At 41.6% G+C, this 15,862-nt stretch overlaps 1 pseudogene; it reads right to left on the reverse strand.

The window, feature by feature from the left end:
• Positions 1-13,301: 13,301 nt before the first annotated feature.
• Positions 13,302-14,149, reverse strand: LOC101538082 (serine/threonine-protein kinase pim-1-like; annotated as a pseudogene).
• Positions 14,150-15,862: the final 1,713 nt, after the last annotated feature.

The following is a 15,862-nucleotide window of genomic DNA, read 5'->3' on the forward strand; positions in this document are numbered from 1 at the left end:
CACTATGGTTGGCCAAGAATCACCAGGAGTGGCCCCTAGAGTCTCTGGAGCACCATTTGGGAGACTTCTCCTAAAGAAATAATATGCAACTATGTAATGGGTAATAGCTTTACATGTCAATGTAAAGTATGACAAAAATTGATGGATCTGAATAAAAAGAGCAAAACAATGTCCCTGTTATGCTGTCATTTATGCTGACAGTAAGTGAATGTTAGCTAGTGTTTATATGGATTCTTCCCTGCCTGAGCCATAAAGACTTGTTAACAATGATGTTTCAAGACAAGATTTGGGGGAGGAGAGAATTTTACTTTTCATGTACACTCTTTTTAGTCAGTTGCATGTATTTAGAATTAAAGAAAATAAAATGCTTAAAATCATAAATTAAAACAAACAGGTAGTTTCTGATTGCAGTGTGAAGAATGGGTTAGCAGAATAGGAGTTTGGAACGGAGAGTCTCTTCTCTGTTGTATGAGCAATGTATGATCCCCTAGAGAAGAGGCTAGGCCAGAGCTCTAAAGTTAACCAGATATGCTGGAGGTGCTCGCAGAACTTGACAAATGATAGATGTGATACATCATATTCCTTGAGTGTTGGGTGTAAATACTGAGAACCACTGAAGCACAGGTAATGCGGTCTTTAAAGAAACTCTTTCTCAATGTTCTCTCTACAACCTTTAAATCTATTTCATCTTTCAACACCTCGCTCATAGATTAATTTATCCACTGGGACTTCTGTGATCTTCTTCTCTGAGGCCCCAACTCTATCTTCCATGGGGGAAAGCTTCTTTCTTTGCTCTGTTTCTAAAGACGTTTCCTTCTTTAGAAACCTCTTTAGAAGTTTCCTTCTTTAGGTCATCTGTTCTTAAAGGATGTATTTCTTTTTTGAATTTATTTTATTCTTTAATTAATGACTCACCATGAGGGAACAGAGACAGATTCACACATATTCGAGCTTGTTTTCTCCTCATACAATGTTTGCAAACACATCCCTCCACCAGTGCCAATTCTCCACCACCAATAAACCCAGTATCCCACCCACCCTCCAATCCCATCTCCCCCCAACCCCACCCTGCCTCTGTGGCAGGGTATTCCCTTTTGACCTCTCTATCTCCATTTGGGTGTTGTGGCTTGCAATAGGGGTATTGAGTGCCATTGTGTTCAGTCTCTAGTCTACTTTCAGCATGCATCTCCCTTCCCGCGCGGGATCTCCAACCACATTTTACTTGGTCTTCCCTTCTCTATCTGAGCTGCCTTTTCCCCAGCATGTGAGACCAGCTTTCAAGCCATGGAGCCAAACTACTGGTACTTATTTCTACTATTCTTGGATATTAGTCTCCTACTCTGTTATTTTATATTCCACAGATGAGTGCAAACTTTCTATGTCTGTCTCTCTCTCTTTCTGACTCATTTCACATAGCATGATACTTTCTATGTAGATCCACTTATATGCAAAGTTCATGACTTCATTTTTTTCTAACAGCTGCATAGTATTCTATTGTATAGATGTGCCAAAGTTTCTTTAAACAGTCATCTGTTCTCAGGCACTCGTTTTTTTCCAGATTCTGGATATTGTAAACAATGCTATGATGAACATATGAGTGCAAATGTCATTTCGACTATACTTTTTTGCTTCTCCGGGGTATATTCCCAGCAGTGGTATTGCTGGGTCAAATGGGAGTTCAATTTCTAATTTTTTGAGAAGCGTTCATATTGTTTTCCAGAAGGGCTGAACCAGTCGGCATTTCCACCAGCAGTGTAGAAGGGTCCCTTTCTCCCCACCTCCTCTCCAACAGCGGTTGCTTTTGTTCTTTTGGATGTGTGACAGTCTCTGTGGTGTGAGGTGGTATCTCATGGTTGTTTTGATCTGCATCTCCCTGATGATTAGTGATGTAGAGCACTTTTTCATGTGCCTTTTGGCCATTCATATCTCTTCCTTGGGAAAGTTTCTGTTCATTTCTTCGCCCCATTTCCTGATGGGGTTGGATATTTTCTTCTTGTAGAGTTCAACCAGTGCCTTATATACCCTTGATATCAACCCCATATCTGATGGGTATTGGGTAAATATCCTTTCCCATTCTGTAGACTGTCTTTGTATTCTGGTATCTTTTGCGGTGCAGAAGCTTCTTAGTTTAATGTAGTCCCATTTTTTTTTATCTGTTTCCTCTTGGTTGGTCAGTTGCGTGGCATCTTTGAAGAAACCGTTATCTTCAATATCGTGGAGGGCTTTGCCGACCTTGTCTTCAATGTACCTTATGGTTTGTGGTCTGATGTTGAGATCTTTAATCCATTTTGATCTGACTTTTGTGCATGGTGTCAGGTCGAGGTCTAAGCCCATTCTTTTGCATGTGGTTGTCCAGTTGTGCCAGCACCATTTGTTAAAGAGGCTTTCCTTGCTCCACTTAACATTTCTTGCTCCCTTATAAAAGATTAGATGGTCATACATTTGGGGTTGTGTGTAGGTATATTCCACTCTGTTCCATTGGTCTGAAGCTCTACCTTTGTTCCAGTACCATGCTGTTTTGATTATTACCGCTTTGTAGTAAAGTTTGAGATTGGGGAGGGTGATGCCTCGCATCGTCTTTTTCCCAAGAATTGTTTTAGCAATCTGCGGGCGTTTGTTGTTCCATATGAATTTCAGGATTGCTTGATCCATTTCTTTGAAGAATGTCCTGGGTATCTTTATAGGGATCGCGTTGAGTCTGTATAATGCTTTTGCGAGTATTGCCATTTTGTCAATGTTGATTCTCCCTAACCATGAGCAGGGGATATGTTTCCATTTCCTCATGTCCTCTTTTATTTCATGGTGTAGCGTCTTGTAGTTTTCTTTGTAGAGGTCTTTTACTTCTTAGTTAAGCTGATTCCGAGGTACTTGATTTTATGGGGAACAATTGTGAATGGGATTGCTTTTTTCATGTCCCTTTCCTCTGTCTTATTGTTTGCATATAGGAAGGCCATGGATTTTGGGGTATTGATTTTATAGCCTGCAACTTTAGTGTACAAGTCTACTGTTTCTAAGAGTTTCTTAGTAGAGGATTTAGGCTTCTCTAGATATAGTATCATATCGTCTGCAAATAGTGAGAGTTTGATTTCTTCCTTTCCTATCTGGATGTCCTTGATATCTTTTTCTTGCCTAACCGCTATCGCAAGTACATCCAGTACTATATTGAACAGAAGTGATGAGAGTGGGCATCTTTTTCTTGCCCCTGATCTTAGAGGAAAGACCCTTAATTTTCCCCCATTGAGGATAATGCTTGCCATAGGCTTGTGGTAGATGGCTGACTTCGACTATCTTGAGGAAAGTTTCTCCAAACCCCATTTTGGTGAGAGTTTTCATCATGAACGGATGTTGGATCTTGTCAAATGTTTTCTCTGCATCTATTGATATGATCATATCGTTTTATCTTTACTTTTGTTGATATGATGGATTATGTTGTTTGACTTCCTAATGTTAAACCATCCTTGCATCCCTGGGATGAATCCCACTTGGTCATGGCATATGATCTTTTTGATGAGTTGTTGGATCCTATTTGCTAATATTTTGTTGAGGATCTTCGCATTGGTATTCATCAGGGATATTGGTCTATAATTTTCTTTCTAAGTTTCTTTGTTTCTTTCTTTCTTTGTTTGCTTTTGGTACTAGGGAGATCTGTGTCTCATAGAAACTATTTGGGAGAGTTCCTGTTTTTTCAATTTCCTGGAAAAGATTGAGAAGTACTAGCAACAGGTCTTCTTTAAATGTTTGGAAGAATTCACCAGTGAATCCATCTGGACCTGGGCTTTTGTTTTTGGGGAGACTTTTGATTACAGTTTCAATTTCCTTGATATTAATGGGTCTATTCAGGTATTCCAAGTCTTCTTGGTTCAGTCTTGGGAGATTGTAGGAGTCAAGGAATTCATCCATTTCTTTTAGGTTCTCTTGTTTCGTGGCATACAGATTTTCAAAGTAGTATCTGATGATCTTTTGAATTTCATTGGTTTCTGTTGTCATGTCCCCCTTTTCATTCCTGATTAAGTTTATTAGGGTTCTCTTTCTCTCTTTCTTTGTGAGTCTTGTTAGCAGTTTATCAATCTTGTTTATTTTCTCAATGAACCAGCTCTTGGTTTCATTGACCTTTCAGATTGTTTTCTGGGTTTCCACGTCATAAATTTCTTCTCAAATTTTTATTATTTCCTTCCTTCAGTCTGGTGTGGGTTCCTTTTTCTGGTCCTTTTCTAAGGCCTTGAGCTGTGAAGTCAAGATATCTGTGTAGGCCCTTTCTTTCTTCCTAAGGAATGCTTGCAGAGCTATAAACTTCCCCTTAACACAGCTTTAGCTGCGTCCCATAGGTTTTGGTAGGTCGTGTATTCATTCTGATTTGTTTCGAGGTATCTCTATTTCTTCCTTGATTTCCTTCCTGACCCACTCACTGTTCAACACTGAGCTGTTTAATTTCCAGGTGTTTGCTTTGATTTTCTCTGTCTGTGTGTGGTTATCTTCTATCTTCAGCGCATCGTGGTCTGAGAAGGTAGTTGATACAATTTCTATTTTTATGATTCTATTGAGGTATGTTTTGTAGCCCAGTACATGGTCTATTTTGGAAAATGTTTCGTGTGCACTGGAAAAGAATGTGTATTCTTTCATTTTGGGGTGTAAAGCCCTGTATAGGCCTATTAGGCCTCTCTCTTCTACTTCTTCCTTCAGTGTCTGTATTTCTTTGGTGAGTTTTATTCTTGTCGATCTATCCAGAGGTGATAAGGCAGTGTTGAAGTCTTCGACTACTATTGTGCTTCTAGCAATGTCCTTCTTAAAGTCTCTTAGGACTTGTTTTAAGTATTTAGCCGGTCGCTCATGAGGCACGTATACGTTTAAGAGTGTGATTTCTTCCTGTTGTACATATCCCTTGATAAATAGAAAGTGACCTTCTCTGACCCTTCTAATCTTTTTCAACCTGAAATCTTTGTTGTCCGATATTAGTATGGCAGCCCCAGCTTTTTTGAGGGAGTTGTTTGCTTACAGGATTGTTTTCCATTCTTTGACTTTAAGTCTGTGTTTGCTCTGACTATTCAGGTGTGTTTCTTGTAGGCAGCAGAATGTTGGGTTTTGTTTCTGAATCCATTTTGCCACTCTGTGTCTTTTAATTGATGCATTTAGGACATTGACATTGAGAGAGATTATTGTCATGGGGTTTTGTGTCATCTTTCTGCGGGGTTTGTTGTTCTTGTAGGCTTTTACCTTGTCTTACAAAAGCCCCTTTAGTCATTTTTTTAAGTTTGGTTTTGAGTCTATGAAGTTCCTTAGTTGTTGTTTATCCATGAAATTGTGTATGGTTCCTTCAAGTTTGAGTGAGAGTTTAGCCAGATAAAGTATTTGTGGTGAGGTGGTCATTTTATTGAGCTTTTTCACTATATCCCACCACTGTCTTCTGGCTTGGAGGGTTTCCTCTGATAAGTCTGCTGTGAATCTAAGGGGTGCTCCTTTGTATGTGATTTCTTTTTTTGACCTTGCTGCTTGCAGTATTGTGTCCCTATCTGTGGCATCCATCATTCTGACTATGATATGTCTTGGAGTCTTTTTATTAGGGTCCCTTCTAGCTGGCACCCTTCTGGCTCCTAGGATCTGAACATCTGCATTATCCAGCTCTGGGAACTTTTCAGCAATGATTTCTTTAACTGCGGCTTTCTCATTAGGGTTGCCTCCCTGTCCTTCTGGAACTCCAATGATTCTTATGTTATTCCTCTTGGCATCATCCCCTATGTCTCTGATTCGCCCTAGAGCTATTTTAAGATCTTTTCCAATTGTTTGTTTTAGCCTGTGGGCTTTCTGTTGCTCATCTTCAAGCTCACTAATTCTCTCTTCAGCTGTAGCCATTCTACTGTTGAGGGCTCCAACTGTGTTTTTTATTTCATCTACTGTGTCTTTTATTCGTGACATTTCTGAATGTAGCTTTCCTATTTCTGCTCTCATTTCTTCCCTTAGTTTCTTCGCTGACTGCTCCACCGTTTCTTTAAGTTCGATGAACATTCTCAGAATTTCTTCTCTGAATTCTTAATCAGAGAGATTGCATTTGTTGGAAAACCCTGCTGAGGCTTCTGGATTCTTTTCTTCGTCCTCTACTTGCTGTGGGGATTTGCGCTGTTTTTTCATGCTGTCACGGTTGTATGGAAGTGGGACCTTCCAGTTCACTAGAGCTAATCTCTCTTTTCATGAATTTTCAATATTTTGGTGCAAATGGAGTAGGCTAGTGGTTAATTTAGTCTTTTGCGTTTGAGGTAACTGGGGAGATCTCCACAATGTCAATTAATGGGGATTGCGACGTCTGTCAAGTACACTAGAACAGAAGAAAATAACTGCGGCCGCCCCTGGCAGGGTCCCTGTCCACTGGGCACTGGCTGGAGATTGGCTCTGGGGGCCATGCGTGCAGCACAGGCACCGAGGGCTGGGAAGCTCCTTAAAGGATGTATTTCAATTTGATTAATTTGATTGATAGATTATGCCATACATATATGTAAAAACATGTGCCTTCATCTCCTCTTTCCTCATTTCTGTCTGAACCTTTCAATTTTAGCACAATGAATATACATGATCCAGAGTTAAGTCAATACAGCCCTCCTTACAAGAAGCATAGGGAAGAAGTTTGCTATATTTCAATGATTCTTAATTGAGGGCCATATGGACCATTCTGGGACCCCAGATATTTCAAGGGGTTACAGATGAAAAGTTCACTAGTTAGGGCCCATGACACAATAATAGAGGGGCATAAATAGAGGGCATGATTTGGAAAAGGTTAAGAAACATGGCTCTAGATTGTACCACAGTGGGCAATTATCAACAACAAAGAGTCCTTAATTGGGCAACTTCCCTTAAAAGTCACTTGAATCTCTCAGATGTTTGAAGGAATATCTCCCATCAGTCGGCAGGCCACTAGCAGATAGGACTCAGCAAATCATCTGCATTTCTTAGATATCTTCTCCAGCTCCCCATGTTTGGAGCAGCACTAATCCCCTTAGGCATCCTTGCAGACCTTCATCAAGCCGACTCACTTCCCTAGTCACCACAGAGATGACCTTAAAATCCCTTGCACAAGACAATAGCTACCTACCAATCAGTTGGGATGGGCAGACAAAGCAAAACATATCTGTCATATCAGACCCCAAAGGAGAAATATTCCTCTCCTCCCCGCCACAGGACTGAGTATACTGCCAGCATATTGCAGCAGCTGTCCTAGAGACATTGAGAGCCAGGTCTCTTCTACGCCAACAAGAGCTGTGATGAGAAAATCTCTTTAACAAATGGTGTTGGGAAAACTGGATAGCCACATATTTTAAAAAACGAAATTACAGTTGTACCTCACACCACTCACAAAAGCAAATTTAAAGTGAATTAAAGATCTTGAGATCAGACAAATACACAAAAATCCATTGAAGGAAACAGATAAAATTCTACAGAAAATTTACTGCAGAAGAGCCTTAAGCAAGATGATAACAGTAGCAAAGACAACAAAAATATAATAAAAAATTGGGACTACATCAAGCTGAAAGGCTTCTGCACAGTGAAGAAAAAGCCACCCTACTGAATGAGAGAAACTATTTGCCCACAATACATTAGATGTTCATAGCCAAGATCTATAAAGCATCCACAAAAATCAACAACAAATTGCAACAACTCCATCCACAAATGGGGCAAGGAGATGAACAAATATTATCTCACTATCTCAAAGAATACATAAAGATGGGCAATAAGCATATGAAAAAGTGTTCAGCACCACTCCTGACTAGGAAAATGCAAATCAAAACAATGAGACACCATCTCATGACAATGAGAATGGCTCATATCAAAAAGTCTGGAAACAGCCAGTGTTGGTGGGGTTTTGGTGCGTAAGGAACTCTCATCCATTGTTGGTGGGAATGTCATCTGGTTCAGCCTTTATGGAAAACAATATGGAGATATATCCAAAAGTAGGAATAAAACTGCCATATGACTCAGAAATAACACCTCTTGTCATTAACCCCCCCAAAACACAAAAACATTAATTTGAGAGGATATATTTACACCTACGTTCATCACAGCACTTCATACAATAGGAAAGATGTTTAAATGACCCAGATGCTAGGCTACAGATGAGTGGACAAAGAAGTTGTGGTATATATACACAATAGAATACTATGCAGCTCTAAGAAAAAAACAAGACTGTATAACTTGAAGCAAAATGGATGTAACTAAAGGTTACATGCTGAATGAAGTCAGTAAGAAGGAAAGGGATAGATAGTGTGATCTCTCACATATGCAGGGTTTCAAGATACATAGCAAGGTAACAACAAAGTGTCAAAGGCAACACAACAGGATAACTGATACAACTGAGTTAGAGAGGGACTGAAAGAGAGTGGGCTTGGGGGTGCTTGTGAGAGGTAGATGGGTACACCAGTAATGGATGTGGTATTGGAGTTATGTACATGAAAAAAACATCATTAAGAGAATATAATCACAAAATCTCAATTTAAAAATCATTGAAAAAAATGCTGCGATCATATTACACTTGCACGTGTAATATAGAATAAATGACTAGACATAGGAATGCAATGTATTAGAGGGTAGATTCCTAGATCATCCTTGATCTAAGAAATAAGAAGGAGAAGTTTAGAGAAGAAAAGAAATTGAAGGAAGAAGCAAAAGGAGGAGAATGGGAAATAATGAGTGGCAGGGCTCAAGGGCCTCAAACACATACATTGATTGTACAAAGGAGTGGTATCACTATATACGCAAACCATACAGTCAACAACACTGAAAACACGAGATCCAAACACAGCAACCAAACTTAATAATGTTACAGACTGTGGTGTGGAATTGGGGCAATGTGAAGGAACCTGGGCACACTAGTCAAAGTTGACACTGGTGTTGAGATTGATACTGGAACTCTCTGTATGTCTAAAATTCAACTATAAATAACTTTCTAAATCACAGTGCTATCATAAAATAAAATTATAAGAGAGCTGTGATAAAGCTGCTTAGATGCATTAGTATCCAAGTGCTTAACGCTGATGGGCAAGTGCTTAATGCTGTCCTGTGAGTAAGTGTGCTTGCCTGCTAACATGGAAATACCTCAAGAAGATGCATTCCAATTCATTGAAACTGAAACCTCATCACTGATGATCTCCTAGCTTCCTTCCTTCTTCTCCCTCCTTACCCCCAAGAAAGCAATGCATTTTAGTTTTCAGGGGAAAATAAGGAATACAGCTGTGATCAGAATGTGTTTTGAAATAGAGCTTCCAGAGAATGCCTTGAGCTTGGGTCACATCGACCAAACCCCTTGTGCCCTTCTCCTGTATGATTTCCACTTCCATATCTGAGTAGAAACAAGTGGTATTCATAGTTCTGGCCTGAGATCTTTCAAAACACTTATCTTGACATTAGAGTGGGTCAAGAGACTGCAAACTACAGCTTGAGGGCCAAAGGCAGTTCTTTGTTTCTTTTGATAAGTGAAATTTTATTGCAACATATTCTGGCTTGTTTATTATCTATGACGACTTTCAAGCTCTAATGGTAATGTTATGTAACTGTGACAGAGACTATGGCTAACAAAGTCTAAAAAGCCTTCAATCTTCAAGACTGGAGATATAGTAGAGGACTTAAGGTGCTTGCTTTGCACATAGCTGATCTTGGTTGATAACCAACACTGTTTAAGGTCCCCCAAGAGTTGTCTGAAGTCATCTCTGAGCATAGGTCCAGGAGTAAAGCTCTGAGCACCAATTCTGTGGCCCCAAAATACAAATCAAATCAAATCAAATCAAATCAAATCTTACTGTGTAGAAATTTATGGCGAATGTTTGCAGAGAACTGGCTTCGACAATGTTTGAAGCTAGTCCTAATCTTGTGAGTGATATCTCCTCCTTCCTTCTCTTCCCCTACACCTTCCCTCCATTAATCCCCTAACAACACACACACAATTGAAGGGAAGCCGAAACTGGCTGAGAAAAGGAGTGGAGTGCTTATTTAAAAATCACATTTAAATATGGTTTGTGGACCAAGCCACGATAATATGGAACAGAGCTCTGCGTGCTTCTGAGTGTATATTTGAGGGTGAGGGTGAGAAAACACATTTGAAATGTTTTTTAATGTGCATATAACAGGTTATATATGGTCTACAAATGCCACTAAAATTTAGACTGAATTTGGAAAAACACCTGTACTTTTCCAACTCTAAGCCACAGTCAAGACCACCGGAACTCCAGGGGCTGGCGTGATAGCACAGTGGGTAGGGCGTTTGCCTTGCACGTGGCCGACCCGGGTTTGATTCTCAGCATCCCATATGGTCCCCTGAGCACTTCCAGGAGTAATTCCTGAGTGCAGAGCCAGGAGTAACCCTTGAGCAACGCCGGGTGTGACCCAAAAAAGAAAAAAAAGACAGGAACTTCATATTCAGTTCAAGGCTAGGGGTTCGCCTGGGAACGATACAGAATACAATGTAAAATGAGAATTACTTGAATATATCTCCTCTGTTCCCTCTTTCTGCTGCAACCCCTCTCTTTTTCCATGAATGAGTCTGACCAGCATTGCAGAAATGTAAATATGATTGAAGTCTGAAGAGATAGTACAGCAGATAGGGTGCTTGCCTTGCATGTGTCCAACTGCGTTTGATCCCTGGCACCTCATACGGTCTCTGGGACTCACAAGGAGTAATCTCTGAGCACCAAGCCAGGAGTAAACCCTGAACACAGGCAGGTGTGGCCCCCAAATCAAAACCAAAATTAACTTTGTCAGGTGCTAGCTGATTTGCCTAAATAACCCATCTGTAAACGTTCTATAAAGAGGAATAGAGGTGCCAGAATGATAGTATAGTGGATAAGGTGCTTTCCTTGCACATGGATGATCTGGATTTGATTCCTGTCACTGCATATGGTCTCCCAAGCACCACCATGAGTGATTCCCTGAGCACAGAGCCAGAGGTAAGCTCTGAGCACTGATGGTGGTAGCCTAAAAACCAAAAAGTAGGAATAGAGAAGAAATGGATTGAAGTTGAATACAATGATTACATTCTACCTTCATGATACAGTGAGATTGTTTTTGTTTATTTGGTTATTGGTTGGGGTTTTGTTTTTTGGGCCATACCCAGTGTAGCTTAATACTTACTCCTAGCAGTGCTCAGGGGACTGTATATGTTGCCAGGGGTTGAATTGTGATCAGCTGCATGCAGGTCGTGCACCTTTTACCTCTGTACTTCAGCTCAACAAGATGATTTTCAAGGTAGTTCATGAAGTCAGCTTGTGGACACCATTATGATCCATTAACATGCAGATTAGAATGTGCAGAAATCTTCAGATGATAAGAACTGAATATCTGCCTAGACTAGTAACTTTGGCAGTTGCTCAGAAAAACATATCTGACTGTAATAAAAGAAAGCTTCTTGGAGGAAGAAATAAGATGAAGAAACCTTAAGGAAAACTTGATTTTCATGAAGCAGTAAATGACAACAGGGGTAGGGAATTGCCTGGTACAGAACCCAAAAGCAGGTTTGGAAATGGAAATAGAAACAGACTCTGTTCTTAGTCTCTCCTGGATACTGCAAAGGAAATATCAGAGGACGAGCTTGTCTGGGTCTTCTTCACATTATATTAGTAAGCAAAGTTTGTTCCCTCCTGAATTATCTCCTTTCTCTCCAATTTTCTGCCTGTTAAAACCAATTATTTAAATGGAATTGAGGTATGTTTTTACTGGCGCGATAGCACAGCAGGTAGGGCTTTTGCCTTGCATGCAGTTGACCTGGGTTCAATTCCTCCATCCATCTTGGAGAGCCCAGCAAGCTTCTGAGAGTATCCTGCCCGCACGGTAGAGCCTGGCAAGCTACCCGGGGTGTATTCTATATGCCAAAAACAGTAACAAGTCTCACAATGGAGACGTTACTGGTGCCCGCTCGAGCAAATCGATGAACAACAGGATGACAGTGCTACAGTGCTACCCCCACCTCAGCCGACCTGATCCGTGGCCACAAATCAGCAAAACTCGTGATGAAGGGCACAATCCCACAGCAGGGTTCAGACCCACTCTCCCCACCCCTCACCCCGGGATTTTGCCAGTCAAGCCACACTGTACACCTAGGAGAGCATCTATGAATGGGGACCTGGATACCTGGTGCCATCTCCTCCCTGCACTGGTGAGAGGCAGCCTCCAGGGGCCTGGGGTCTGGAATAAGTTGTAAATATTGTTCCTGCAACAATAAACAATGGGAAAAGACCTCAAAATAACTCTAAGGCAAATCAGAGAACTAGGGCATGATTCCAAGAGGAACAACATTAGAATCATCGTAGTACCAGAAGGACAGGTAGGCAGCCCCAATGAAAAACCACAGTTAAAGAACTCATTGCTGAAAGTTCCCAGAGTTAGAGAATGCAGGCATCCAAATCCAAGGAGCCAGAAGGGTGCCAGCTAAAAGAGACCCTAATAAAAGTACTCCAAGGCATATCATAGTCAGAATGATGGATGCCATGGGTAGAGACACAATACTGCAAGCAAAAAGGTCAAAGAAGGAAATCACATACAAAGGAGCACTCCTTAGATTTACAGCAAACCTATCAAAGGAAACCTTGCAAGCCCAAAGACAATAATGGTATATAGTGAAAAAACTCAATGAAATGAATGCCTCACCACAAATACTTTATCCAGCTAAACTCTCACTCAAACTCAAAGGAACCATACACTATTTCACAGGTAAACAACAGCTCAGGAACTTCATAGACTCAAAACCAAACTTAAAAGAAGGACTAAAGGGGCTACTGTAAGACAAGGAAAAACCCTACAAGAGCAACAAGCCCTATAGAAATATGGCACAAAACCTCATGACAATAATCTTTCTCAATGTCAATGGTCTAAATGCACCAATTAAAAGACACAGAGTGGCAAAATGGATTCGGAAACTAAACCTAACATTCTTCTGCCTACAAGAAACACACCTGAACAGTCAGAGCAAACACAGACTCAAAGTCAAAGGATGGAAAACAATCCTGCAAGCAAACAACTCCCTCAAAAAAGCTGGGGTGGCCATACTAGTATCCGACAACATAGATTTCAAGTTGAAAAGATTAGAAGGGACAGTGGAAGTCATTTTCTATTTATTAAGGGGTATATGTACAACAGAAAGAAATCACACTTCTAAATGTATACGGACCTAGTGAGGGACCAGCTAAATACTTAAAACAACTTTAAATATTGTTCCTATATCAAGTACTGCCCTGCTTGGCAAGAAGTGTCACTGGTAACTTAGGCAGCTGGAAACTGGAAATTCCCCTTCCTGGGGCACTGGGCAGGAAGGGGAGGGCCTGCTGAAGAAGCTGCTATTTGCTGGGCCAGGAAGACAAGCTGTGGAGATGGATCTCAGCCGTTTCCTGCAGCAGAAGGACATCTTGCATCCATGGATGGTTCTGAGTTTCTTCGAAGGACGGCCAATCAGATGGTCTAGGGGACAAGTACCATCTGATGAGATGCTGACCCTTGAAGAAACCATTTGTCTGAAGAACACTCGGCCCTTGATGATCTCCTCATCGTGCTCAAAGGACTATATCGCACATCAGGATCCCCAGGGACCAGACCGCAGCCATCCTGCCAGTGTAGCGATGGTAGCGGATCCACTCAGGAGGACTATACACTCGGGTCCCATCGAAGTCCGTGTAGACCGTGTCCTTGAGCAGCGCCCCCAAGCCGAAGTCGATGAGTTTAAGCTTGCCACAGCGCCAGGTCGATGAGGATGTTCTCATCCTCGATGCCGCAGCGCAGCACCCCGCCGCTGTGGCAGTGCAGCACAGCCTCCAGCACCTGCCACAAGAAGCTGCAGGCCAGCTCCTCTTGCAACGCGCCGCGCTCCGTGTGAAGTTGAACAGGTCCTGCACCAGCTCGGGCCGCTCCAACACCAGCACGAAGCTCTTTGGGCCGCTCGAACCAGTCAAGGAGGCGGTGACGCCGGGGAAGCCCGAGCCCACCTTCCTCAGCAGGAACACCTCCATGGGCACGCGGGTGCGGTTGGGCAGCTCACCCAAGTTGGAAATCCGGTCCTTCTCCACGTGCTTGATGGCCACGGCAAGTTGTCGGGGACGCGGACGCCTGAGTAGACGGAGCCAAAGCCGTCACCACCCAGCAGCTGGCCCACCTTCACTAAAGAGTGAAGGGTTTGGAAGTCTAAATACATTACCTCCTCCAGGGATATTTTCACTTTTTTCAATTGAACCAGCATGAGATACACAGTTACAAAGTTGTTCAGGATTGGGTTTCAGCCCTACAATGTTCTGATACCCAAATCTTCACCAGTGTACATTTCCCACCACCCGAGTCCCCAGTTTTCCTCCTGCCACTACCTCAGCCTGCCTCTATGGCAGACACTTTTCTTCTCTCTCTCTCTCTCTCCCTCTCTCTCTCTCTCTCTCTCTCCTCCTCCTCCTCCTCCTCCTCCTCCTCCTCCTCTCTCCGTTTAGGCATTGTGGTTTGCAATACAGATACTACAATACTGGAGATTATCATGTATATCACTTTATCTGCTTTCAGCACTCAGTTCCTGTCCAAAGTGATCATTTCCAACTATCATTGCCATAGTGCTCCCTTTTCTGTCCTAACTGTCCTCCCTTCATTCGTGGCAAGCTTCCAACCATGGGCCAGTCCTTTTTGCCTTCGTTTCTTCTGTCTTTGGGTATTAATCTCATATTATGGTTTTTTTTGTATTCCTCAAATGAGTGTGGTAATTCATGTCTGTCCCTCTGCCTCTGACTCATATCACTCAGTATGATACTCCCCATGTCCACCCATGTATAAGCAAATTTCATGACTTCATTTTTCCTAGCTGCTGCTTAGTATTCCATTGTGTAAATCTACCATAGTTTCTTTATCATCTGTTCTTGGGCACTTGGGTTGTTCACAGAGTCTGGCTACTGTGAATAGTGCTACAAATAACATAGAAGTGCATGCCATGGAGACTGGCATACATCAAAAGAACAACTAGTATTGGCGCAGATGCTGGGAGATAGGGGCTCTCATTTATTGCTGGTGGGAATACTGACTGGTCCAGCATTTTTGGAAAACAATATGGGCATTTCTCAAAAAACTAGAAATACAACCTCCATATAACCTAGAAATACCTCTCCTTGGAATATACCCTAGGGGCCCCAAAACACAATGCAGAAAAGCTATCTGCACTTTGATATCTGCACTTCTGAGAAAGTTAGCACTTCTTTACTAATAGCAATTCAAGCAGGAAGGAAGATACTTAGAAATGTTTTGAGGAGCAAAAATGCTTTCTCCAACTCTTGAAGTCACAGCAATTCTGCCAGAGATCTCTTTGTTTCTGATGTGTCATCTCTGTGTTTAGATTAAATAATAAAATGCATAAAAGTATTTTGCACATTACTTGGTACATAGTAAGAATACAATAAATCTAGATGTTTCTCTTGATCACACTTCAACCTCATAGCACCAGCTTTGAAAAACATATCATGTTACTCTGAATGTTGCCTGTTCTGGAAATATTGTATGTAGCTTGCACAGGCTGATAAATTGTGCAGTAGGCAGAAAAGGTTCAAAAAGGGAGATTCTAATTATCTTGGAGGTAGGGATTGCTGCATATAAGAATTCTTAATAGATCATGCATTTTACATGAGAAAAGGTGAAGGGAGTGCCATAAAAATGTGTAACTTGAGAATGTCTTGAAAGTATGTGTGGGGAGACAGTAGAGTATGCTGGTTAAAGACTTAAGACTTGGGGCCAGAGATAGTACAACAGATTGGTTGCTTGCCTTGCCTGCTGCTTTCCCAGGTTTTATTCCCAGCACCCGATTTAGTCCCCTGAGAATTAATAGAGTGATTTCTGAGCACAGAGTATGAGCAGTTTCAAGTATACACACCCCCTACCCCCC

Source organism: Sorex araneus, chromosome X (genome assembly GCF_027595985.1).
Source record: "Sorex araneus isolate mSorAra2 chromosome X, mSorAra2.pri, whole genome shotgun sequence".
In the NCBI taxonomy this organism is placed as follows: Eukaryota; Metazoa; Chordata; class Mammalia; order Eulipotyphla; family Soricidae; genus Sorex; species Sorex araneus.